General features: G+C 41.8%; 1 long non-coding RNA gene across 3 annotated transcripts in view; it reads left to right on the top strand.

Moving 5' to 3' along the window:
* The first annotated feature begins 7,018 nt into the window (after positions 1–7,018).
* The window catches only part of LOC120408513, a 55,700-nt gene continuing 36,781 nt past the window's right edge, over positions 7,019–25,937 (top strand). The window contains exons 1-4 of one of the 3 annotated variants that reach the window (XR_005600744.1): positions 7,019–7,179; positions 7,852–8,052; positions 14,902–15,016; positions 15,546–15,887. This is a non-coding gene — a long non-coding RNA (uncharacterized LOC120408513). Of the gene's footprint in view, positions 7,180–7,851; positions 8,053–14,901; positions 15,017–15,545; positions 15,888–25,937 lie in introns of those variants that run through there. The other 2 variants (XR_005600745.1, XR_005600746.1) reach the window with 2 other exon arrangements.

Raw genomic sequence — 25,937 nt, 5'->3', positions numbered from 1 at the left:
AATAATAGGAAAAATTCAGATTCACTTTTAGAGACTGATTTTTCAGGCTAGCTTCATTCAACAGCCATTTTGGTACCGACTACATTGTTGGCACAAGTAACTGCAGGAGCAATTTTGTATCTGCAATTATATTTTTGTTAAGTATCAGAGGGGTAGCCGTGTTAGTCTGGATCTGTAAAAGCAACAAAGAATCCTGTGGCACCTTATAGACTAACAGACGTTTTGCAGCATGAGCTTGCATCCGAAGAAGTGGGTATTCACCCACGAAAGCTCATGCTGCAAAACGTCTGTTAGTCTATAAGGTGCCACAGGATTCTTTATATTTTTGTTCTAATTAATGTCACTGAAATATCCAATCTTCTAATATGCAGGAACAATCAGGTAGATAGACATGTTGGTGACATAAATTTGGCCTTCAGGGCATGCTGCAGAAAACATCAATTTAATAGGGCCTCTGGGGAATGCTAAAGGTATGGGGTTCTTGATAGAGTTGAAGGGGTTTTGCTCTGTGTTTATTAGCTAGTATGCTATTGTTAAAAGTTCTAATGGTACTGCTGGGTGAACTTTTTTAAAATTACAATCATAGGCCAAGATACTGCACCAAGTTAGACCCAGTTGTATAGACAGTCCTTCATGGAGTCCCATTGCTCCTGGATAATCCAAAGCATAATGCTTCACAGAATCCCGGCCATAGTATTTAGAGATATTATATTCTATGACAACAGTGATTCAGATGCTGTCACACTACAAGCTAGCAACAGTGACCAAGTAAACATTGTGACTGGAGTTGCACATATAATGGGGGCAGCTGGCTGGCAGCTGCTACTGATATTTTAGCACATACTGTCTGCCATTAGATGCCTGAAGCAAGCAAATAGGTCCAACCACCACCCAACCTGGTGATGAATTAACATGTAATTGGCCCTACCAAAAACTTAAGGAGCATTGTAGAATAACTAATAAATCCCTGTAGGCTACAGATTGCAATCACTGCACATTAAATAACGTGCTAGTCTGCTGTAAAAGAGATGGAAAACACTATATAAGCTAGAGCAATTACAGCTTCAGATGTAGCTCTCTGACTAATTCAGTGACTGCTGCATACTAAATGGTGACCGACACACAACTGAGTGCAAACTAACTACATTCATGAGGCAGGCATGAAAGACCAATAGAAATCACTGCTGAGTAGCACAGAAACCTGCACTCACAATGAGACTCAGTTGCATTGCACTAACTCGATTTTTTTAAGTTGAAATACATATTGTGAAATATTAGTGCAGTAATACTCTAAAAGAAATGGAGTGCTGACAACACAAAACATATTCCAACAACATTCAGCAGCAGTAATTGTAATGATAATAGTTCCATTATTATTTTAAAAAATAAACATTCCACACAGCAACCTTAGACCCGCTATCTCACAAGACAGAGTTCTTTGTCCCAGTATTCAGCACTGCATCCAACCCCTGTTCGCTGAAGTCCCAATCCCAGAGGGGAGCCTGCACTATTAGGTGCCCTTTTAAATATGGATTACAGCATCATCTAGGTAATACGCATGGATGTCATGGGAGTAGTAATGCTCAGTCTGTTATATAGTAAAATGGTTTAATGTTAGGCTGTCCCATTTATAACAACAAGGCTACTCTCATAAAAAAAAATTGGCAAAATCGAAGTTGATAGATTCCCAAGGTTCACTGAATGCCCAACCAGTCCCTATTCCTGTGTTTTCTAAAAATGTTGACTATTGCATTTTTAACAAGACTCTGAAGCACAATATCATTACATGGGCAACTGTGGAGTGTGATAAACTATAGCCCATGGCATTTTCTATTTACCAAGATTCTATTACAGCCAATGAATCTGACAGAAATCCACACACAAATTAGGCATGCAGGAATATAAATACTGCAATGCTAACATTAGAGTACAGCCTGAATGGCTTCACACAGTTCACATTTGCAGTACTGGATCACAAAATGAGATACTGGGAATATGACAAGTACTTGTAGTCTGTGTTGGATGGTTTTGGATATCAGCACGGCCTATTTAACCGTGATTTCATGCCGCTTTGAGCAGAGTATGTGACAGCACCTATGCCATATTACAAGTATGAAGACTGCTCATGTCAAGGTCTGGTAATTTTTTTGCCTTTATAGGAGAGTAGTTTAATTTTTCAATGACCATTCCTGCTACTTGTCCCCCATTACCACATTATTTATATCTAAGGGCTTCTCCAGATAGGCCTAGTTGCCCCAGCTTTCGAATTTTGTTGACACGGGTATTGTAATATTAGTGGGAGTCACCAGATGGCACTACTATCCATAGGGTTATAATAGTTCTATTTACCGTACTTCAAGGTATAAAAAGTTAACCAGTGAAGAAATGCTACTTTTTAAGCTTCTTTTTACTTTATTTTAGTTGAAAATATCACTAGTTTAACACTAGAATATCACTGCTCTGCCTTAGTGTCTCTCTCTCTCTCACTGACTGATTTCTTAGGTAAAGAGCTACTGCCTACATGCTACAACTGCATGAACATACAAAACATTAGATGGTACTAAAACATTGCATGATCTCAGAAACCTTCGCATTGTAAAGGAGGAACTAAGAAAAAAATCATCAGAGCTATGGGTTTGCTGGAGTTCAGCTACCCAGAATGAATTGGGAAAGCATGATTTTTTTATGAACACTGGAAGAAACTCAAACAGCATGCAGGGGCCTCATTTTAAAGGTCCATTAAAATAAAAAAAGTAGAAAGAAAAATGCTGTTATTTGCTAAAATGGGTTAGGGAGAAAAGTAAAAACATTTATAGTATTTAAATGGACAGGTCAACTAAAGAGAAGAAATGGCACATTAGAATAGGTCTGGTCTACACTTAAAATGCTGCAGCTGCACTGCTGTAGCACCTCAGTGTAGACACTACCTAGTCAAGGCAAGGGATTCTCCCATTGGCGTAGGTAATCCACCTCTCAGAGACATGACAGCTGGATTGACAGAATTCTTCTATCGACCTAGCAGGGACTTAGGTCTGAGGATGGAGTGGAGGTTAAGGATAATCCAGGCATGGCCCAATATCTAAGACAAATACTTTGCCTCAGTCTTTAATGAGGCGCTTAGGGATAATGGCAGGATGACAAATGGGAATGAGGATATGGAGGTAGATATTACCACATCCGAGGTAGAAGCCAAACTTGAACATCTTAATGGGACTAAATCTGTGGGCCCAGATAATCTTCATCCAATAATATTAAAGGAACTGGCACATGAAATTACAAGCCCATTAGCAAGAATTTTTAATGAATCTGTAAACTCAGGGGTTGTACCATATGACTGGAGAATTGCTAACATAGTTCCTATTTTTAAGAAAGGGAAAAAAAGTGAGCTGGGTAACTACAGGCCTGTTAGTTTGACATCTGTATCTTGGAAAAAAAATTGAAGGAGAAAGTAGTTAAGGACATTGAGGTCAATGGTAATTGGGACAAAATACAATGGTTTTACAAAAGGTAGATCGTGTCAAACCAACCTGATCTCTTTTTTTGAGAAGGTAACAGATTTTTTAGACAAAGGAAACGCAGTAGATCTAATTTACCTCAATTTCAGTAAGGCATTTGATACGGTTCCACATGAGGAATTATTAACTAAATTGGAAAAGATGGGTATCAATATGAAAATTGAAAGGTGGATAAGGAACTGGTTAAAGGGGAGACTACAATGGGTCATACTGAAGGGTGAACTGTCAGGCTGGAGGGAGGTTACTAGTGGAGTTCTTCAGGGATTGGTTTTGGGACCAATCTTATTTAATCTTTTTACTACTGACCTTGGCACAAAAAGTGGGAATGTGCTAATAAAGTTTGCAGGTGACACAAAGCTGGGAGAAGGACCATACAGAGAAGGACCAAGATATCATACAGGAAGATCAGGATGACCTTGTAAACTGGAGTAATAGTAATAGGATGAAATTTAATAGTGAAAAGTCATGCATTTAGGGATTAATAAGAAGAATTATTGTTATAAGCTGGGGACGCATCAGTTGGAAGCAACAGAGGAGGAGAAGGACCTCGGAGTATTGGTTGATCACAGGATGACTATGAGCCGCCAATGTGATATAGCTGTGAAAAAATCTAATGCAGTCCTGAGATGCTTCAGGCAAGGTATTTCCAGTAGAGATAAGGAGGTGGTAGTACCGTTATACAAGGCACTGGTGAGACCTCATTTGGAATACTGTGTGCAGAACTGGTCTCCCATGTTTAAGAAGAATGAAATCAAACTCCAACAGGTACAGAGAAGGACTTGTAGGATGATCCGAGGAATGGAAAACCTGTCTGATAAAGGAGAGTCTCAGAGCTTGGCTTGTTTAGCCTAACCAAAAGAAGGCTGAGGGGAGATATGATTGCTCTCTATAAATATATCAGAGGAATAAATACCAGGGAGGGAGAGGAATTATTTAAGCTCAGTACTTATGTGGATACAAGAACAAATGGATATAAACTAGCCATCAGGAAGTTTAGACTTGAAATTAGATGAAGGTTTCTAACCATTAGAGGAGTGAAGTTCTGGAACAGCCTTCCAAGGGGGGGCAAAAAGACATATCTGGCTTCAAGACTAAGCTTGATAAGTTTATGGAGGGGATGGGATAGCCTAATTTTGGCAATTAATTGATCTTTGACTATTAGCGGTAAATATTCCCAATGGCCTGTGATGGGATGTTAGTTAGTTAGGTGGGATCTGAGTTACTACAGAGAATTCTTTCCTGGATGTCTGGCTGGTGAGTCATGCCCACATGCTCAGGGTTTAGCTGATTGCCATATTTGGGGTCGGGAAGGAATTTTCCTCCAGGGCAGATTGGCATAGGCCCTAGGGGGTTTTCACCTTCCTCTGCAGCGTGGGGCATGGGTCACTTGCTGGAGGATTATCTGCACCTTGAAGTCTTTAAACCACGATTTGAGGACTTCAGTAGCTCAGACATAGGTTAGGGGTTTCATACAGGAGTGGAGGGGTGAGATTCTGTGGCCTGCGTTGTGCAGGAGGTCAGACTAGACAATCATAATGGTCCCTTCTGACCTTAAAGTCTATGATTCCATGAACTACCCCGCACAAGGGTGTGGCTTTTTCACACCCCTGACCAAAGTAGTTAAACCGACATAATTTTTTAGTGTAAACCAGGCCTAAGTCTGTTATAACACTGTAAATTACAGCATCACCTGACTCCAGCGGTCACTGTTGCAACAATTTTTATATGCACACACACACCACTTTCAAGGCACTTTACAATTCCGTCCCTCCTTACTGATCATTTTTATCTCCCTGTAATATTGTAGGTATTTTTGTTATGTTTATTGCCACCAAGTGGCCAATGTGAGAATACCGGCTTATTGTTAAAAGAAGGAGGAGTACTTGTGGCACCTTAGAGACTAACACATTTATTTGGGCATAAGCATTCGTGGGCTAAAACCCACTTCATCAGATGCATCATGAAGTGGTTTTTAGCCCACGAAAGTTTATGCCCAAATAAATGTGTTAGTCTCTAAGGTGCCACAAGTACTTCTCGTTGTTTTTGCTGATACAGAGTAACACAGCTACTACTCTGAAACCTGTTAGAAGCCATAAGACTGTACTGAGTATGCTCCAACAGAGGGTGGGAAGGGTGTGGAAGTTTTTTCTAAGATGACGGCTGATTAGTTGTCTATGCGAACATGTACCAGAATAAAAGATGTTTTTCAATTCTAATCTGTTTTGGGTATCCATATTGGTGAGGAGGATAAACTGAAAAACAACCACTAGCGAATTCTGCACACTGTGTAAATTACCACCTTTTTTATTGAAAATAAAAATGGCTGCACATGGAAAAATAAAAGTGTATGACGCAGAGCAGGAGGACTGTTCAGGAGGACAACGAAGAGTCCGGTGGCACCTTAAAGACTAACAGCTACACTTCCGTTAAAAAAAGGGACTCAGAGACCTCCATTTTTGTCTCAAGTACAGAAAATGATTACAAGTAGTTGGACAGAGAGAGAGTCTTAGTGTCCAAGACGGGTGATTATTATTAAGGTCCTGGATGATCATACTTCCAGTCAGTAGACCAGTGGAGCTAAACTGGTTATATGAAGCACATCCTAGCATTGTATGCATGAATGTATTTGCACGCAATTATATGTGGTGGCCAGAAATGGATGAGGAGATCAAGACTGTTGTACAACAGTGTGTAGTTTGCCGATCCAGTCACCATGCTCCACCAAAAGTTCCTTTGCACCCACTGGAGTGGCCTAAGGAACCATGGTGAGGCTTCATGTAGATTAGGTTGGCCCATGTATGGGGAAAATGTTTTTAATAACTGATGCTCATTCAAAAAAATGGATTGAGGCACACATAATGCCCTCCTCTATAGCCCAGGCTACAGCTGATAAACTTCAACGTACATTTTTCACTTTTGGATTGCCTGAGACAGTAGTGAGGGACAATGGTACTCAGTTCACTGGTGCTGTATTTCAGGAATCAATGAAATAAAATAGCATAAAACACATAAGAACTGTGCACTTTGCCTCCCTTCTTCAAATGGCCTAGTCGACTAGGCATTGCAAATCATAAGAACTTGGCATATGGTAGCATAGAAGCCAAACTGGCCAGGCTTCTTTACTAGTATAGTGTAACACCACAAGCCACAACAGGAAAGTCATCTGCACAACTCTTAATGGGAAGGATACTAAGAACTCATCTGGACTCCCTACACCATGATGAAAATGCTAAGGTGAAGGAAAAGCAAGACAGCACAAAAGTCATATTATGATGTTTGAACGTCACCAAGAACATTAGGTGAAAGTAATGCAGTACAGGCTCTTAATTTTCACAATGGCCCTCACTGGTTATCAGGTCGCCTCATAGGACAGAGAAGACCACTTTCTTGGGTGACTGAGTTACCAGATGGAAGTCACATTCATTGACATCACAATCAGGTTTGTTTGCGTTGCTATGAGGAGTTACTGTAGAGAATTCTTATTTGGATATTGAGATGTCAGGTGTTATGGAGTCATTAGACTACCCACTTACTACATCCAGAAATAGTGAGATGGCTGAGGACCCCATACCAACCACTACAGCAGCCTTGGAAGTTAAACCTGCAGAGATGGTGGCATTATTAGGAAAGCCCTTCTGCACCAGCTACTGATCAAGGACCACAGGTGTCTCCACTGTATTAGTCCAATAGATTTCCCAAACCTAGAGACAGACTGGATTTGTGGTAGTAAGGCAGTTATGCTAGAGAAGGCAGAATAATCCCTTGTAATTGGTTGAGGATTAGGGTACTCTACCTCAGACTTTTAGTTGGGATGTTTTGTTTTTTTGTTATAAGTTTTAAGTTTATTACTACTAATAATATAAAGGGGAGGAGTGTAATGGTGTAGATATTTATGTTATGCTTATTGTTACCTGGTAGCCAATATGAGAATACCTATTGACTGTTAGAAGCCCTATGACTGTACTGAGCATGCTCCAACAGGTTCAGAGGGGTTGGGGGGCAGAGGGTTGTGAGGAAGTTTTTCCAAGAGAAAGGTTGATTAGTTGTCTATATGAATGTGTATCAGAATAAAAGATCTCCTTTCTCAGTTCTAATCTGTTTTGGGCCTCCATATACTACACTCACGATTTAGTGTCAGAAAATAGATTTTCTTTTGGAAAAGATCAGAGTGTTCTACTACAGTACATCTAGGAAAAGACCAGCAAGCTTCCTGGCTTTGGGATACTTGGAGTTTTCCACACATAATGCACCAAAACTGTCACTGGTGTGAACTTGTGCCACTCCATTGAACCAGATCAATTTACATCAGCTGACAATCTCACCTTCTGTATTGCAGGCAATCAGTGCTGGCAGCATGAGGTCCCTTGATACTATTGCTGAGAGCAGCTATTTGTGGAGAACCATCATTACAGTCATTCCTCAGAGTTTTTGAAGACAAACATTCCTGAACCATCAATGCATGTGCAGTCAGCACACACACACACACACACACACACAAAATAGTGCACCAGAGAAGTAAAGTGTCTCTGTCTTTGTGGTAAGTAGCATTTTAGTAGTACATTATTAATTCCATCATTAAGGCCTGGTCTACACCGGGGGAGGGGGTGGAATCAATCTAAGATATGCAACTTCAGCTACGAGAATAGCGTAGCTGAAGTCAACGTATCTTAGATCGACTTAGATTGACTTACTTCACGTCCTCATGGCACGGGATCAAGGGCTGCCGCTCCCCCGTTGACTCCGCTTCTGCCTCTCACCCTGGTGGCGTTTCGGAGTTGACGGGGAGCGCGTTTGGGGATCGATTTATTGCGTCTAGATGAGATCAAATACATCGATCCCTGATAGACTGATCACTACCCGCTGATCCGGCGGGTAGTGTAGACATACCCTGAGTGGAAGTTATTTTAGCCTTACGCTGTTTCATTTTGTATCTAAGATCCCTGGGGTGTCGTGTATGCAACACACAAACTGTATATCAGAGATGCCTAGCCTGCATATCTACTTTCAAGGTAGTAGCCTAGTGTATTAATTCCATCTGCAAAATTGTGGGATCATACACAGACCAAAGGCAATGAAGAGCTTAACTTATCTACCTGATGTATGGAGAATGAGACAAAGGGACTCTGGATTCAAAGTTTTTCAAACTTTAGTGCCTACAAACCCATGAGAATGGGTTCTTCAAAAACCACCATACAAACACCCCTTTAAAGCCACTTCCAGCCAAAATTGGAAGGATTTGCACAGCTCTACCCTTGGGCACTCAAAGAAGTTCCAAGCATCATTATATTACCCCATTTCCAGTTGCACTGCAAAGAGGAAACAATTAAGTTATAAATAATATCATGTCACAGATGTGATCTGAATATGTTTTAAACTATGCTAAGCTACATGAAAGAAAACATGCCCTTCAGTGCAAACAATTTAATCATAACAGGCTAGCCAGAAGTTGTGCACACTTAATGAGAAGTCAGTGACAACGTATATCATTTATGCGTTAAAGTAGTACACATTTTCCCACTTGCTTTCAAGGCTGCTAATTCCCAGATTGGCAAAAACAGTTGCATATCTTCCACACTAACTTCTGGTACTCTGCCCACTATTTTTATTTATTTAGTATGTATCTATGTGATAGTCTAAGTTCTGCTCTGCTCATGATTCAGACATAAAAGAAATTTTGCCAAAGAGAGTGAAACATCGGTTTACCAAATACATGCTACTTTGAAATAAATGGATATTTAACTATTTTATTTGGAAGCTGGAATTAATTGGAGTTTATAGCCCTGATACTCAGAGAGAGTTTGTCTTTCTCCCAGCAGAGTTGTTCTTAAATTACTTGTCTATAGTTTTTCCATATTATGCTAGTAAAATATTTTACTGTGAATTGTCTTATCTCAGAACTATCAAAGGCTCCTAAAATTTTCTATTCCAGATGAAACTCAAAAGCAAGATCTACACTGCAACTGGGGGTGTGATTTTCAGCTCATGTAGATGTACCCACTCTAGCTTTAACATAGCTAGCGCACTAAAAATAGCTGTGAGGACAGTGCGGCATGGGCCGCACAAGTGAGTATGTACCCGGGGCGGGGGGAGGAGTCAGGCAGGCTCATGCAGCCAGCACTGAAGCCCACACTGCTACATCCTCATTGTTCCTTTCAGCAAGCTAACTACATTAAAACTAGTGTACATGGGTGGTGGGTATCATAGGCAGGAATAGGCTGTGCCTTCCCAAACAGCCTAGTGTGGCCCTGCCCATACTCTGCCCCCCAGGCCAGGCCCCCACCTGTGGTTCCCAGAGCGCTCTGCCTTGGCTGGCCCAGGCTGGCTGGCCTGCCTCCCATAAGGAGTCAGGATGGCTGGCGCTGGGGCCGTGCCACCTGAAGCCACGGTCGGAAGTGCTTTTGCCGGGTTCACCAGGGCTGAGGCCTCAGCCCCTGGCCGCCCAGAGCTGGGGCCAGGTGCCATGGTGAGGGTGCTCTGGGCTCCTGCAGCGGAGGGGGGAAAGATGTGGGGGCAGATGGGGAGGGATGGGGTGTTGGGCACAAGAGGAGGGGCAGGGGCTAGCCGCCCCCAACGGCCAGGTCACTGACCACCCATGCTAGTGTAAGTATATCTACATGAGCTACAGATCACACCTCCAGCTATGGTGCAGACACGCTTTAAGATCTGGCATAGGAGCTGTCAGCTTTGTATTTCAAACATCTTTTGTGTTGCCCAAGTGGTAAAGTTTTTTATTTCAGTTTTTGTACTACTCAACAGTGTACTGTATGAAGATGTTGTCATTGTACTGAAGAGTTCTGCTAACACAATAAAATAAAAGGCAACCATTTATTCCTGAAAACGTCTCTGCAATTCCATCCACTCAAGCTGTCAATTAAAACTTTATTTTACTGTCAATCCAATACCAAATTCATAGCGGAAGAGTCTTCTGACTTCAGATTCATGGTATAACAAAATTTCTGAGTGACACCTTAACAAAGGAAACATTCTGGTACCCATCTATTGTCTTTTTAAAGACGACATTGTGCAAGGATGTTTAAAATTTTGCTTTTTAATATGGTGCCTAAAAATGCAGTTAACTACTGACTTTGGACTAGATGTCTGTCTGTAGCAGAGCTGCTGTTCAGTGTACAGTCTGGGTATGGAGAGAAAGGTGACTATGCCATGATTCAGTGCCCTGATACTTACCACAATTGGGGTGAAACCAGCCCTTAGTGTACCTTAGGCCAGTCTTCTCCTAAATTACACCATCTAGTGCAGCCTCCCTGGGAATTGCTCTGAGTAAATCATACTCTGGCTCTGGCTGCAGCTCTCCCAGGAACATTCACCATTGTTATGGTGCTTTATGCTGCTTGGGGAATTCTGCCTACTCGGGGGAATCCCCAGCTGCCTCGTTTGGGAATAAAGATCCATCCTTTGTGCTGCCAGTATGGGGAAAGCCAGGGACCAGGATTTGGCCCTTTTTATCATGTTCTTACCTGGTCTTTGCAAATATACAGCAGCAAATAGATTATCCAAGTTATTTTGTAGATCAGTCAAATAGGATCTGATAAAATAAACCATAAAATACAGCTTCAGTTTGTAAATACCATGAAACACTTAAAACTGAATTTCTCCTTCCATATCTATCTCACTTAACTCCCTGCCCTTGCAGGGGCCTTGATCTGTGATGCCTCTCTATTCCTCTTATTCTTTCTCAGTAGCACCTAACAGTTAAGTCTCCTGTGGACTAATTTTGGTCATTGTGTATAGAGTATGGGTGCTGTCAGTGGCCTGTGCTATACAGGTGATGAAACTATTTAATCTGGTGGTCCCTTCTGGCCTTAAACTCTATGACTATTACTTAGTAATTGTATTTAATATATTTTACAATTTTGTGTATTTATTAACCAAACGTATTAAACACATTTTAATTCTCTTTAAAGTAGCATAAGAATTTGTATAGCCAAAGAGCCAACTCAACCTCAATTAGTTGCAATGAGAAAGTATCAGTAACAATATTTGTGTATTTTTTAAAATGATATTGTCAACTGCGGTAATTGTAGATTAACTTTGTTCACTAAGGGCACAATCTTGCACCACAGAAATCAATGGTGAAACTACTACTGAATTTAGTGGTGTAGGATCAGACCTCAATACTGTATTAGACTGACAAAGTTAATACTTAATATTGTACAAGCATAGTTCCTTAAGGGTATCATTTTTAAAGTGCTTAAGTGACTTAAGAGTAGGGTTGCTAGGTGTCTGGTTTTTGACCGGAACGTCCAGTTGAAAAGGGACCCTGGCGGCTCTGGTCAACACCGCTGACCAGGCCATTAAAAGTCTGGTTGGCGGGGCTGGTAGACTCCCTACCTGGCTCTGCATGACTCCCGGAAGCAATAAGGCATCCCTCTGGCTCCGAGGCACAGGGGGAGACAGGAGGGCTCCACACAGTGTCCCTGCTCCAGGCACCGGCTCTGCAGCTCCCATTAGCTGGGAACCACAGCCAGTGGGAACTGCGGGAGTGGCGCCTGCACATGGAGGCATCGCACACCATGGAGAGCCACCTGGCTGCCCCTACACCTAGGAGCTGAGGAACATATTGCTGCTTCTTGAAGTAAGCGCCACCTGCAGCCCTCCCCACAAGCCCCTACCCCACCCCAGAGCCCCCTTACGTACCCTGAAGCCCTCATCTCTGCCCCCCCCCCCCGGAGTCCATACCCCCAGCCAGAGCCCTCGCCCCCTTCCGGAACCCCAAACCCCTGCCCCAGCACGGTAAAAATGAGTGAGTAATGGAGGGAGAGGGGATTGAGTGAGCGAGGGGTGGGGCCTCGAAGAAGGGGGCAGGGGCAGGCCAAGGGTGTTCGGTTTTGTGCAATTAGAAAGTTGGCAACGCTACTTAAGAGCCTAATTCCCATTGATTTTCAATGAGACTTCAGCTCCTAAAGGTCTAAGTCATTTTTATAATGGAATTTATGCTCCTAAGGCACTTTGTAGCTTTTGAAAATTTTACTCCAAAACTTTTGTTTTAAAATAAAGTTATGATTGTAAAGACAAATGAGTTGCTTCAAGTTTTTCTATATTGAAATGTAACACTGTACTTATAAAACAAATATTTGAAAGCTAGAAAATTCTAAGGTCTGAGTAAAGTTTTCAAAAATACATGTTTGAAATTCTGGAAATATATAGATTATACATAAAATAGACAATTTTCTGGGATTAGTATATTTTTAGCAAAGATATCAACTGAAAAGTACTTATTAGTTTTACATAGAATTTCATACTATCAAGAATTTGCCCATTAAAGGTCAGTGCTGCCCTCAGTTATGCACATACAAAGCCGTATTTAAAAACTATACACATATCGGAAGAATTTGGCTTTATGAATGTAAATTGAGTATTTTCATTGAATCGTAGAAATGTAGGACTGGAAGGGACCTCAAGAGGTCATCTAGTCTAGTCCTCTGCACTCCAGGCAGAAGTAAGTAATAACTAGACCATTCCTGACAGGTGTTTCTCTAACCTGTTCTGAAAAACCTTCAGTGACAGAGATTCCACAACTTCCCTAGACAATTTGTTCCAGTGCTTCACCACCCTGACAGTTAGGAAGCTTTTCCTAATGTCCAACCTAAACCGCCTTTGCTGCAATTCTAGCCCTTGCTTCTTGTGCTATCTTTAGAGGATAACAAGAACATTTTTTCACCCCCGTTCCTGTAACAACCATTTATGTACTTGAAACTTTATGTCCCCACTCAGTCATGTTTTTTAGACCTTTAATCATTTTTGCAGCTCTCCTCTGGGCTTTCTCCAAATTGTCCACATCTTTCCTAAATGTGGCACCCAGAACTGACCACTATACTCCAGCTGAGGCTTTATGAGGATGGAGTAGAGTGGAAGAATTACTTCTTGTGTCTTGCTTACAGCACTCCTCTTAAAACATCCCAGAATGATGATTGCTTTTTTTTTTTTGCAACAGTTACATATTGATTCATATTTAGCTTCTGATCCACTATTACCCCCATATCCCTTTCCAGAGAGCTCCTTCCCAGGCAGTCATTTCCCATTTTGTGTGTGCGCAACTGAATGTTCCTTCCTAAGTAGAGTACTTTGCATTTGTCCTTATTGAATTTCATCCTATTTATTTCAGATCATTTGTCCAGATCATTTTGAATTTCATCTTATCCTTCAAAGCACTGACCATTGGAGTGACCTCTCCCAGCTTTATAAGTGGGCCTTCCAGGGGACCTCTCCCAGCTTTATAAGTGTACTCTCTGAGCCATTATCTAAATCATCAATGATGTTGAACAGAACCAGACCCAGAACTAAGCCCCTGATATGCTCTTCCAACACCACTGATAACTATTCTCTAGGAATGGTTTTCCAATCAGTTCTGCACTCACCTTATAGTAGTTCCATCTAGGTTGCATTTCCCTAGTTTGTTTATGAAAAGGTTGTATTTCCCTAGTTTGTTTATTAAAAGGTATCAAAAGCCTTACTAAAGTCAAGATTTACCACATCTACCACTTCCCCCAATCCACAAGTCTTGTTACCGTGTCAAAGAAAGCTATTGGATTGGTTTGACACTATTTGTTCTTGACAAATCCATGTTGACAGTTACCTAGAAGATAGTAAGGTGATAAGCATTTGCAAATTGATTGCTTGATTACCTTCTCCATTATCTGTCTGGGTACTGAAGTTGAGATGACTGGTCTGTAATTTCCCAGGTTGTCCTTCTTTCCCTTTTTATAGATTGGCACTATATTTGCCCTCTTCCAGTCCTCTGGACTCTCTCTCATCTTTCATGAGTTTTTGAAAATAATCGCTAATGGCTCAGATATCTCCTCAGCCAGCTCCTTGAGTATTGTAGGGTGTATTTCATCAGGGCCTGCTGTTACCCATGGTTTCTCAGAACCCAAAGCAGTGGTAACTGTTTCTCTCCAGGCAATGTCAGGAATAAATCAATGGAAACACAGCACTTGTCTGATATATGATTCATACAAGCAAGCGTGCTCTTACCTAAATCTACTAATTATTAGCTATTAAGCACACACTCACTTACACCAGAGGTTTAGGACATGCCAGATATAGTTACCCACAATCTGAGATGGTTTTGAGTGATCACAAGCTGGGCTTCCAGGGGTCCTCTTTCTGTCCAGCTGATGGAGAGTTTAGATATCAGCTCCTTGCCCAAAGAAAAGCTCCCACAGACTGCTCCGAGGTATTTACTTTTACCTAATCTTCTATAGCTAACTCTAACAAAAACTCATAACCTAAAGTGATTCCTAGCAGGTCCGCATAACCACCTCTACTGGGTCACCAATTCTAATTTCAACAAACTACTCATTATCTCAAAACATTTTTAGTATTTCTAGCCATAACAACAACATGTTATGTGATGTTTGATTTTCAGCTGGCAGTGGGTTGAACACACAAAACGGCTGACTGCAGTACTGTGAAGTTCTGGGGTACATGCAGGAATGTCAAATTCTGGGGTAACGCTGCCAACTTGAAGACCTCTAACCTAAGTAATTTTTAACTTGTTCTTTCCCCATTTTAGTCTCAGATCCTATCTCATTTTCACTGGCATTCACGATGTCAGATGTCCAATTGCTACCAACCTTTTTGGTGAAAACAAACAAAAAAGTCAATTAGCACTTCTGCCATTTCCACATTTTCTGTTTTCATCTTTCCCCCCTCAATGAGTAACAGGCCTAGCCTGTCCTTGGTCTTCCTCTTGCTTCTAATGTAGTTGTAGAATGTTTTCTTGTTACCCTTTATATGTCTAGCTAGTTTAATCTCGTTTTGTGCCTTGGCCTTTCTAATTTTCTCCCTACATACTTATGTTTGTTTATATTAATCCTTTGTAATTTGACCTAGTTTCCACTTTTTGTAGGACTGTTCTTTGCGTTTCAGATCATTGAAGATCTCCAGGTTAAGCTGGGCTGTCTCTTCCCATACTTCCTAGCTTTCTTATGCAGTGGGATAGTTTGTTCTTGTGCCCTTAATGTCTTTTTGAAAAACTGCCAATTCTATCAAACTGTTTTTCCCCCTTAGGTAAGATCCCATGGGAAGCAAGTCTACCAGAATTTGTTAAAGTCTGCCTTCTTGAAATCCATTTTCTTTATTCTGCTGTTTGCCCTGCGACCAAATGGTTTCCAAATGTTTACTCAACAGCAGTGTACGACATAGAAGTAAACATGAATGAACAAAAAAGCCTTTTCATCTTGGAAAAACAACTAAAATTAGAGGTAAAACAATGAACAAATCCACTCAGCTCAAGCTGAACCTCAGAAAAAAATATTTTAGATTGAGTTTTGGGAACATAAACCATTGGTGTATTCTGATGAGAAATGTAAATGACTTTAAAGGCATTTTTTTACAATGCATTAACATCTGGAACCCTGCTAATTGCAAACAGAATGTTACATAAAATCTGAAATCAAAGAGTCTCTCTCTGGCTCATATGTCTTTAGTAGAGAAAAATCATTTCCCCTGACACAAGTACATTGATGTAATTGATAAAATACCCACTCTTGGTATATTTTACCATGTGTGTAATTTTGGTTCTCATGTCATTTCATCTGTAACAAAATAATGAAAACTACATTCTAAGTATTATTGTAACTGGGTGGTAGGTTCTGGGAAATTGTAGGATAACACAGAGCTCCTTTGTTGACTATCTAAGGCCTGGTCTACACTACATGTTTAGGTCGAATTTAGCAGCGCTAAATCAAATTAAGCCTGCACCTGTCCACACAACGAAGCCATTTATTTCAACATAAAGGGCTCTTTAAATCAATTTCTGTACTCCTCCCCGATGGAGGGGAGTAGCGCTGAAATCGATATTGCCAGTTCGAATTAGGGTTTGTGTGGACACAATTCGACGGTATTGGATTCCGGGAGCTATCCCACACTGCACCATTGTGACAACTCTAGACAACAATCTGAACTCTGATGCACTGGCCAGATAGACAGGAAAAGCCCCGGGAACTTTTGAATTTCATTTCTTGTTTGCCCAGCGTGGAGAGCTGATCAGCACAGGTAACCATGCAGTCCGAGAATCGAAAAAGAGCTCCAGCATGGACTGCACGGGAGGTACTGGATCTGATCGCTATATGAGGAGACGATTCTGTGCTAGCAGAACTACATTCCAAAAAACAGAATGCCAAAACATCTGAAAAAGTCTCCAAGGGCATGATGGAGAGAGGACATGCAGCCAGACACCAGGGCGATTAGAGGAGCACACCAGGAAGCGTTGCGCATCAGAGAAGCTTTGAAAACCAGTTTCATGACTGGCCAGGCTACGGTGTGAGAGTTCTGTTTGTGGGGTGGGAGGCTGACATTCTGGCTGCAAAGTTCCATGAAAGTGGCCCTACACATACAAAAGTTTCTCAGCCACTGGGAATCGTCCCACACCTGCAACACTATGCAGTCCCACCAGTCTGTGCTTGTTTCCCGGGCCCAGAATCGGCGTTCCACAGCATGAACCTGCCCCATTAACACCATGATCTCCAAAGTGCCAGGGCCCGCGGTTTGAGAAAATTCTGTGTCCATGTCCTCATCACTCTCGTCGCTGTGCTGCCGCCTCCTCCTCGCCTGGTTTTGTAGGTTCTGGTTCAGCATAAACTGCATTATCATGCCCGAGGTGTTTACAATATTCATGACTGCTGCGTTGAGCTGAGCGGGCTCCATGCTTGCCGTGGTATAGTGTCCGCACAGGCAACCCAGGAAAAAAGGCACGAAACAGTTGTCTGCCGTTGCTTTCACAGAGGGAGGGAGCCTGACGACATGTACCCAGGACCACCCGCGACAATATTTTTTGCCCATCAGGCATTGAGATCTCAACTCAGAATTCCAATGGGTGGGGGAGACTGCGGGAACTATGGGATAGCTATGGGATAGCTACCCACAGTGCAATGCTCCGGAAGTCGAGGCTAGCCTCAGTACTATGGATGCACACCACCGAATTAATGTGCTTAGTGTGGCCGCATGCACTCGACTTTATACAATTTGTTTCCAAAAATTGATTTCTGTAAAATCGGAGTAATCCCGTAGTGTAGACATACCCTAAGTTTGGGTGCTAGAAACCCTACGTAATGATGCAAATTTTGTCTGAGTCACACTGGCACATCTCATCAGCTCTAACTGAGAACTCAGAGGGTGTCTATCTGAGGCATTGAAAGCTATGGGATTGGATGGAAGAGGCTCCTCAGTGAAAACCCTTGGAATTCTAGAGCTCAGGGTAGAATGTTTTTGCTGACATTTATGCTTTATTGTTATTTGAGTTACCAAGAAAACCAAATGGCAAGAAGGCAGCAATTTTGGACTATATGGGATGTGTGTGTATATATTCTGTTCATATCAATGCCGCCTGATCATATCAAATTCCAGAAAATTTTCCTGCACGAAGGTAGATTATGATGCCTTCAAAAGTAAGTAGTAGCTCCTGACTGCCTCCTCACAGCCTTGGATCTTCCTGGATGCCATTTCTCACAAGTTAGAATCCTTTCTCCAGCTGCTGGGTCTGATTTGACCACCCCCAACTTTCAGCACCTGTCACCGTTTTACTTCATGCACTGCCCATTAGATTTTTCAATGTTGTAATGGTGCCCATTAATAAAATCAGTAATACAAAATAAAAAACAGGAACAGGTTATCTGCAGATCATTACAAATATATAAGCCATACGTAAGTCATGTACTAAATATAAAAGAAATAAGCCTACTAATGATGAGTAACTAAATCAGGGGCAAAAAAGAAAACAGACACAACCCAATACTCCTAAACTGTTTGGAAATTTCAACTTGTGCACATAGCTGGCCTATGTAACTGTAAAATCTCACTGTTCTCCTCATCCTCTCTCTCACCTCCTACCATTTGTCACACTTACTTTTCATGTCTCCATCTTAAATTAGACTGTAAGCAACTCACAATAGGGACTGTATCTCAAAGTGTCGAGTACCAAATACAATGGGTCCCCACTCAGGCACTTCCAGAACATAAGGAACAATACATTTCATAGTCAGAACTCTTATCCAGGCCCTTGTCCTCTCTTGGTTTTGACGCCTAAACCTTGTCCTTTTCAAGACCAATTAAAAAGCTAGTGTGCAACATTTTAATTCCTTGTAGTGATTCCACTCCCTATTTGTCGCACTAAACATGAGCTTTTGCCATAGAGTTTCAAGGCCCATCCAATCTATATCCTCTATTATCTTAGGTCATTGTCTGCTGCTTTTGCTCCACAATTTCCAGTCTTTATTGACAATTAGTCTATCTCACAAGTACCTCTGTGCTTTTTCACGTCACACATTATATGTAGGATGCCTGCCACGATAAATATTTTGAAGCCACCCAGTGGTTCTCAAAACTTTTGTACTGGTGACCCCTTTCACATAGCAAGCCTCTGAGTTCTAACCCCCCCCCCCATAAATTAAAAACACTTTTTTATATATTTAACACCATTATAAATGCTGGAGGCAAAGCGGGGTTTGAGGTGGAGGCTGACGGCTATTGACCCCCCATGTAATAACCTCGCAGGCCCCTGAGGGGTCCCAACCCCCAGTTTGAGAACCCCTGCACTACACTATTCTTTCAAACCCTCCTGAACACTCACTTCTATCAGGATGCCTGTGAAATACTGCCAGATCATAATTGGTGAGCAGGTGATGAGCTAAAACAAGGTTACCATTCAAAACATTTTTAAAAAAAATAAAAAAAAAACCCACCCCTCTGTTACAACAATTTATGCACATCACTGCTGTATATAAAACCATATGTGTATTATTACTACCTCATTCTCCTTCTCCTTACTCCAATTGTTCCATCCACCTGTGTTACATCTTGTATTAAACTAAGTTTGTAAGCTGTCTTGGGGCAGAGATTGGTTTTAGAAAGAACCACATATGAAAGAAGCTCATCATGTCATTTACTGAACCTCTGGAAGGTACTTGTATACCACAGTGATGGGTGCAGTACAGTACCCTGAATAGAGAAGAATACAATAGAATTTTACTACAGTCAAACACCTCACCCCCTAAAGACCATTTGTAATATATCCCATCTTAAGTAGTCACTTTAAAGTATCGATTGTACATTTTATTTGACTTTTAATTAAAGACCACATCTAGTAAGCAAGGTTTTTTGGTGCATTCCTGTAACACAAATTTCTTTGTATCATTCAAAAATATATTCCATTTTTATGTTCTCAAAAGGCCATGTTAACAGCAATGTAGTCATGGAAACACATTGTAATCCTTATTTTAAAAGAGACGAACCTACCACAATTCTTAATCGAGAGCCTAAATATCTATTGTAGAGGGGATTTATATAACCTCCCAAGGGCAACTGCAAATAACTCATACCTACCAAAACATGTCAACAAGACAGCCAACTAGAGATGAGTCAACTGTCTCCTGATCATATTTGCATTTTGTGACATTCCTGAATGACAACACACCAGCTGTCAAAATGTAATGTATTTTGCACCTACCATATTTTCACATACAAAAAAAACTTTGAAGCACTCAGTAGCTCAGCAACTGAAACAATGCTGCAGTTTAGACCAAATGTGATAAATGTCTAGGAGTTTTACTTGACTAGTAAATGAGGCTAAACTGCATTGGTATCTAAATTGCTAAATGGTTGATTGCACAATAATGAGTATAAGAAGCACATACTCTTCTGTGCATGAACATAAAATGAACCAACAAACAGAGGAAACTTCTGAAAACAAAGTTAAACCTGGCATTGAAGTCAATGGAGTTGTGTCTATTTACACCAGCGCTTAATTTGGATCTATATCTTTATATTAAACTAATAGAGTATTAGAGAAATAGGAATTATAAGACAGTATTTATATACAATAAATGGCAATTTTTAAGGCTAGTTAGTAAGTCTGCTTATTTGAAAACTGATATTTGTTTTTGCATGTTAATATCACTTTTCATAGCAGCAGACTTGCTAGCTAGCTGGGAATCAGCAAAAAGTGATATTAATATACAAATATCACTTTTCACAACAGACTTACTCATCCTGGCAAGCTGGGGGACAAATTAAGACCCGGATGGGGAGGTGGGTAGGGAGGCAGCGGGACAGGGGAGATGGAGAGGATGGATGAGTGGCTGAGGGAGGCAGCAGGTACCTGGGAGATGGATGGCGGGGCTGAGCAAAGCAGCAGGGGCCAGATGCAATGGAGTTGGGTGGGTGAAGGGCTGGGGGAGGCAGCGCGGGGGGGGAGGGTTGGGGAAATGGATTAGGGGCAGCCTGAGATTGGAGCCCTCCAGTCATGTGAACGAAGCCCAGGACCAGAGGACACAGTGGCGGTCAGGAGCGATGGGGAGCGGGTGGGGCGGTGAGCACAGAGCTGGCACTCACTGCTGTGTGACTGGGGACCAGGGCCAAGGCCCCGCAGCTGGAGCCTGAAACCCTGCAGCAGGGGGATGGAGCCCACAGCCTGCCATCCCAAGACTGAAGCCAGAAGCCCAAGCCCCGCCACCCTCAGGAAGGTGGGGAACTTACACTGGCTTCCTGCTTCTCCAGCGTTGGTGGTTCCAGAGGGGGTCAGGGCCCAACCCCTGCTGACGGCCCCAGGGGAGGAGATGCTGCTTCCCACCCCAGCCCCCCAATCACCCAGGAGCCTGTGGCCACACAAAAAGCCCCTGGTGGCCACATGTGGCTATGGTGGCCACATTTGAGAAACACTTAACTATACTTCCCACATAGTTATATTGAATCTTTTAATCCACTTATTTCTTGGTATTAGTTTGATTACTTGTCAAGACGGTTTAATTATTTCCTGAATCTCTCAACCAACAACCGAAAAGAAATATGGTAACCTTAAATTTACTGAACCACAGACTGAAGATGCTTGCTGGCATTCTTGTGATTTGGCAAGCTGTTTAGCAATCTGAAAATGCATCTCATCTGAGGGATGGCAACAGCTTCTGTTTGTTGTCTCAGGGATTTAGGCCTGTATAATCACTATTGATATGTTCTAACCATTACTACATTTTGTGGGTGTCTCTCTCACAATCCTCTAATTCAAAATTATGCAGCCACATACAATAAAAGCTACAATGAAAACAACAATGCACTTTCCTAATCAATCTATGCTGAAACTAATGGGTTGAGCAAAATGTCATTGTAGCTGATGGATGTAACCACTGCCCTTCATTTAAGATAACTGAGTTCAAAAAAGAATTAGATCAGCTGCTGGAGGATAGGTCCATCAATGGCTGTTAGCCAAGATGGTCAGGGACATAACACCCATGCTCTGGGTGTCCTCTGATTGCTAAGAGCTGCGGCTAGACAACATGGGATGGATCACTCAATAACTTTCCCTGTTCTGTTCACTCCCTCTTAAGCATCTGGCACTGGCCACCATCAGAAGACAGGATACTGGGCTAGATGGACCATTGGTCTGACCCAGTATGGCCATTCCTATGTTATGTTCTTAAACAGTTAAGCTCCTTTATGAAACCATAGTCTCCACCTAAAACAGGCACAGATCACACCCTAAAAGAAAAGCACATGTGAGTGGAGTGGTTTGGTTGGGTATTGTTACAGTAGAAATGTGTGTAAAAAAGAGAGAGAAGTAGAGAGACAGCAAGAGAACTCCAGGACACAGGCTGAGCAAGCACTGTTAGCATGGTCCTCAGAAAAGTCCAGAGAGAGCTTTTGGGGCTGAGTGCTGGCTGAAAGGGGCTTGGAGCTGTAAGCAAGGAAACTATCTCCAATTATTTGACTCCTGCCTTCAGGGAAAAAAGAACTTTTTACATTATTTGTAAATAAACAGGATTGCATCAAAGATACCTGACTCCATCATCTATTTCTCCTCCCAACAGAAATAACCCAGGGCTCCAAACTTTGACTAACATCTCAAGTCTAAAGGGGTAATTTTGTACCTCTATGCATGTGTGTCATGGTGCACCTTTCTAGAAGTGACACTTGTTCACATGATCACGGAGTCAGGATATACAGCATAAGTTCAGAAAGAAAGACAAATATTGTGGTAAAGGGGAAAATATATGCTTTCCAAGGGACAAGCAGGTGCTTCAGACAGAAGATGGCTTTTCCTTTGCAATATCTATATTGACATCCAACGCACGTGAATCTTTGCCTGATGTCCAACATAAATATTAACTCAAAAAACTATCCAACTTACATCCAACATGTAAGATGATTTTCAAGAGAATGACCACATTTTAGGATGTTTTTTTCCTAGTTGCATCAGGCTTACTTTCCAACACCTTTATTTATTCCATGCCCTATGCTTGTAGCACACGAATACTTAATATTTAATACACAACAAAACAATTAAGGTATACAGTGTACCTTCAGAGCCATAAGAGTTGAGAGTGCTACAGAAAAATTATTGCAGGTCTTCTGTTTGGGACAAGGTTGGGTAATCATATTTTTAATGATCTGGCCTAAATTAGTTTATCATCAATAAAGTGTGATATTATTCACCTCAACACAAAACTCAAGGAGCCCAATTTTCTTTCAGTTACACCAGTTCAAAACCATTGACCTCAGTGGCGTTTCACTGCTAGTACTGAAAGGTTGTTTTAGTCTAACACTATTTATCTCATGACATGAACTTCTCAGTTCATTAATTAGTTAATGTTTGCATACTGCTGTGAAAATATAAAGCATCATTTAAAGTGATAAGTATTATTATTTCCTTAGTCATGTGCTACTATTGTTGATAGACCTGTGTCTGTCCTGAGCCTCCTCCATCTATGGGCTGATTCATCTCCTGAAGTGGCATTTCAAGAGAATAGAAAATGTAATCAGCTGAGGCCTACATATTCTTGAATATTTTTACATTATAGTACATCTATTAGATTATTCATGTCATTTACTCCTGTACTATTCACAGCTGAATGCAATTTGATCATATTATTGTCACAGTATAATGAGTAGGGCCCTACCAAATGAGTGGGACCGCTTAAAACTGTAAACGGAGTGGAGATTAAGGATAAGCTAGGCATGGCACAATATCTAAACGAATATTTTGCCTCGGTCTTTAATGAGGCTAATGAAGGGCTTAGGAATAGTGGCAGAGTGACTGATGGGAATGAAGGTGCGGGGTTGGAAATTACAGTATCCGAGGTAGAAGCCAAACTTGAACAGCTTAACGGTAGTAAATCAGGTGGCCCGGATAATCTTCATCCTAGAATATTAAAGGAATTGGCGAGTGAAATTGCAAGCCCGTTAGCGATAATTTTTAACGAATCTCTAAACTCGGGGGTTGTACCATTTGACTGGAGATTAGCTAATATAGTTCCTATTTTCAAGAAGGGGAAAAAAGTGACCCGGGTAACTACAGGCCTGTTAGTTTAACATCTGTAGTATGTAAAGTCATGGAAAAAATATTAAAGGAGAGAGTAGTTACGGACCTTGAGGTCAATGGCAATTGGGACAAATTACAACATGGTTTTACGAAAGGTAGATCGTGCCAAACCAACCTGATCTCCTTCTTTGAGAAAGTAACAGATTTTTTAGACAAGGGAAATGCGGTGGATCTAATATATCTTGATTTCAGTAAGGCGTTTGATACGGTACCGCATGAAGAATTACTGGTTAAATTGGAAAAGATGGGGATCGAAATGAAAATCCAGAGGTGGATAAGGAACTGGTTAAAGGGGAGACTGCAGCGGGTCGTATTGAAAGGTGATCTGTTGGGTTGGAGGGAGGTTACCAGTGGAGTTCCTCAAGGTTTGGTTTTGGGTCCAATCTTATTTAATCTATTTATCACTGACCTTGGAACCAAAAGTAGAAGTGGGCTGATAAAGTTTGCGGATGACACGAAGTTGGGAGGTATTGCCAATTCGGAGAAGGATCGGGATATCCTCCAGGGAGATTTGGATGACCTTGTAAACTGGAGTATTAGTAATAGGATGAAATTCAATAGTGAGAAGTGTACGGTTATGCATTTAGGGATGACTAACAGGAATTTTAATTATAAGCTGGGGACGCACCAGTTGGAAGTAACGGAAGAGGAGAAGGACCTCGGAGTCCTGGTTGATCGCAGGATGACTATGAGTCGGCAATGTGATGTGGCCATTAAAAAAGCTAATGCGGTCTTGGGATGCATTAGGCAAGGTATTTCTAGTAGAGATAAGGAGGTGCTAGTCCCGTTATACAAGGCGTTGGTGAGACCTCATTTGGAGTACTGTGTGCAGTTTTGGTCTCCCATGTTTAAGAAGGATGAATTCAAACTGGAACAGGTACAAAGAAGGGCAACTAGAATGATCCGAGGAATGGAAAGCCTGTCGTATGAAAGGAGACTTGAGGAGCTCGGTTTGTTTTCCTTAACCAAAAGAAGGTTGAGAGGAGATATGATTGCTCTCTTTAAATATATCAGAGGGATAAATACCAGGGAGGGAGAGGAATTATTTCAGCTCAGTACTAATGTGGACACGAGAACAAATGGATATAAATTGGCAGTCGGGAAGTTTAGGCTTGAAATTAGACGAAGGTTTCTAACCATCAGGGGAGTGAAATTCTGGAACAGCCTACCGAGGGAAACAGTGGGGGCGAAGGACCTCTCTGGCTTTAAGATTAAGCTTGATAAGTTTATGGAGGGAATGGTTTGATAGGATAACGTGATTTAGTCAATAGGTCAATAACGTGCAGCCACTGGTAATTAGTACCGAGGGTCAATGTTGAATATTGAAAGTCTTTTTCCTGAGTGTCTGGCTGGAGAGTCTTGCCCGCATGCTCGGGGTTCAGCTGATCGCCATATTTGGGGTCGGGAAGGAATTTTCCTCCAGGGTAGATTGGCAGTGGCCCTGGAGGTTTTCGCCTTCCTCCGCAGCATGGGGCAGGGGTCGCTTGCTGGAGGATTATCTGCTACTTGAAGTCTTTAAATCAGGATTTGGGGACTTCAACAGCTGAGTCAAGGGAGAGAATTATTTCAGGAGTGGGTGGGTCAGCTTTTGTGGCCTGCATCTTGCGGGAGGTCAGACTAGATGATCATAATGGTCCCTTCTGATCTTAAGTTCTATGATTCTATGAATGTAATGGCCCATTTTGTTAAATTGCAAAATCATAGGTTTTTTTAAAAATCTTAAATTTCACGGTTTCAGATATTTAAATCTGAAATTCCACGGTGTTGTAACCATGGGGGTCCTGACCCAAAAGGGAGCTGTGGGGGTGGTTGCAAGGCCACTGTAGGGGGGACATGGTATTGCCACCCTTCTTTCTGTGCTGCTGCTGGCAACGGTGCTGCCTTCAGAGCTGGGTGACTGGAGAGCGGTGGCTGCTGGCCAGGTGCCCAGATCTGAAGGCAGTGCCGCTGCCAGCAGTAGTGCAGAAGTAAGGGTGGCAATACACCATACCATGCCATCCTCTCTTCTACACTGCCGCTGGCAGCCACACCGCCATTATATATTGTCATGACGTAGCACAGGCTAATCAGTCCTGGGTGCAGAATACACAGTA

Source organism: Mauremys reevesii, linkage group 6 (genome assembly GCF_016161935.1).
Source record: "Mauremys reevesii isolate NIE-2019 linkage group 6, ASM1616193v1, whole genome shotgun sequence".
Classification (NCBI taxonomy): Eukaryota; Metazoa; Chordata; order Testudines; family Geoemydidae; genus Mauremys; species Mauremys reevesii.
This window is presented reverse-complemented; position numbering and strand designations above follow the sequence as displayed.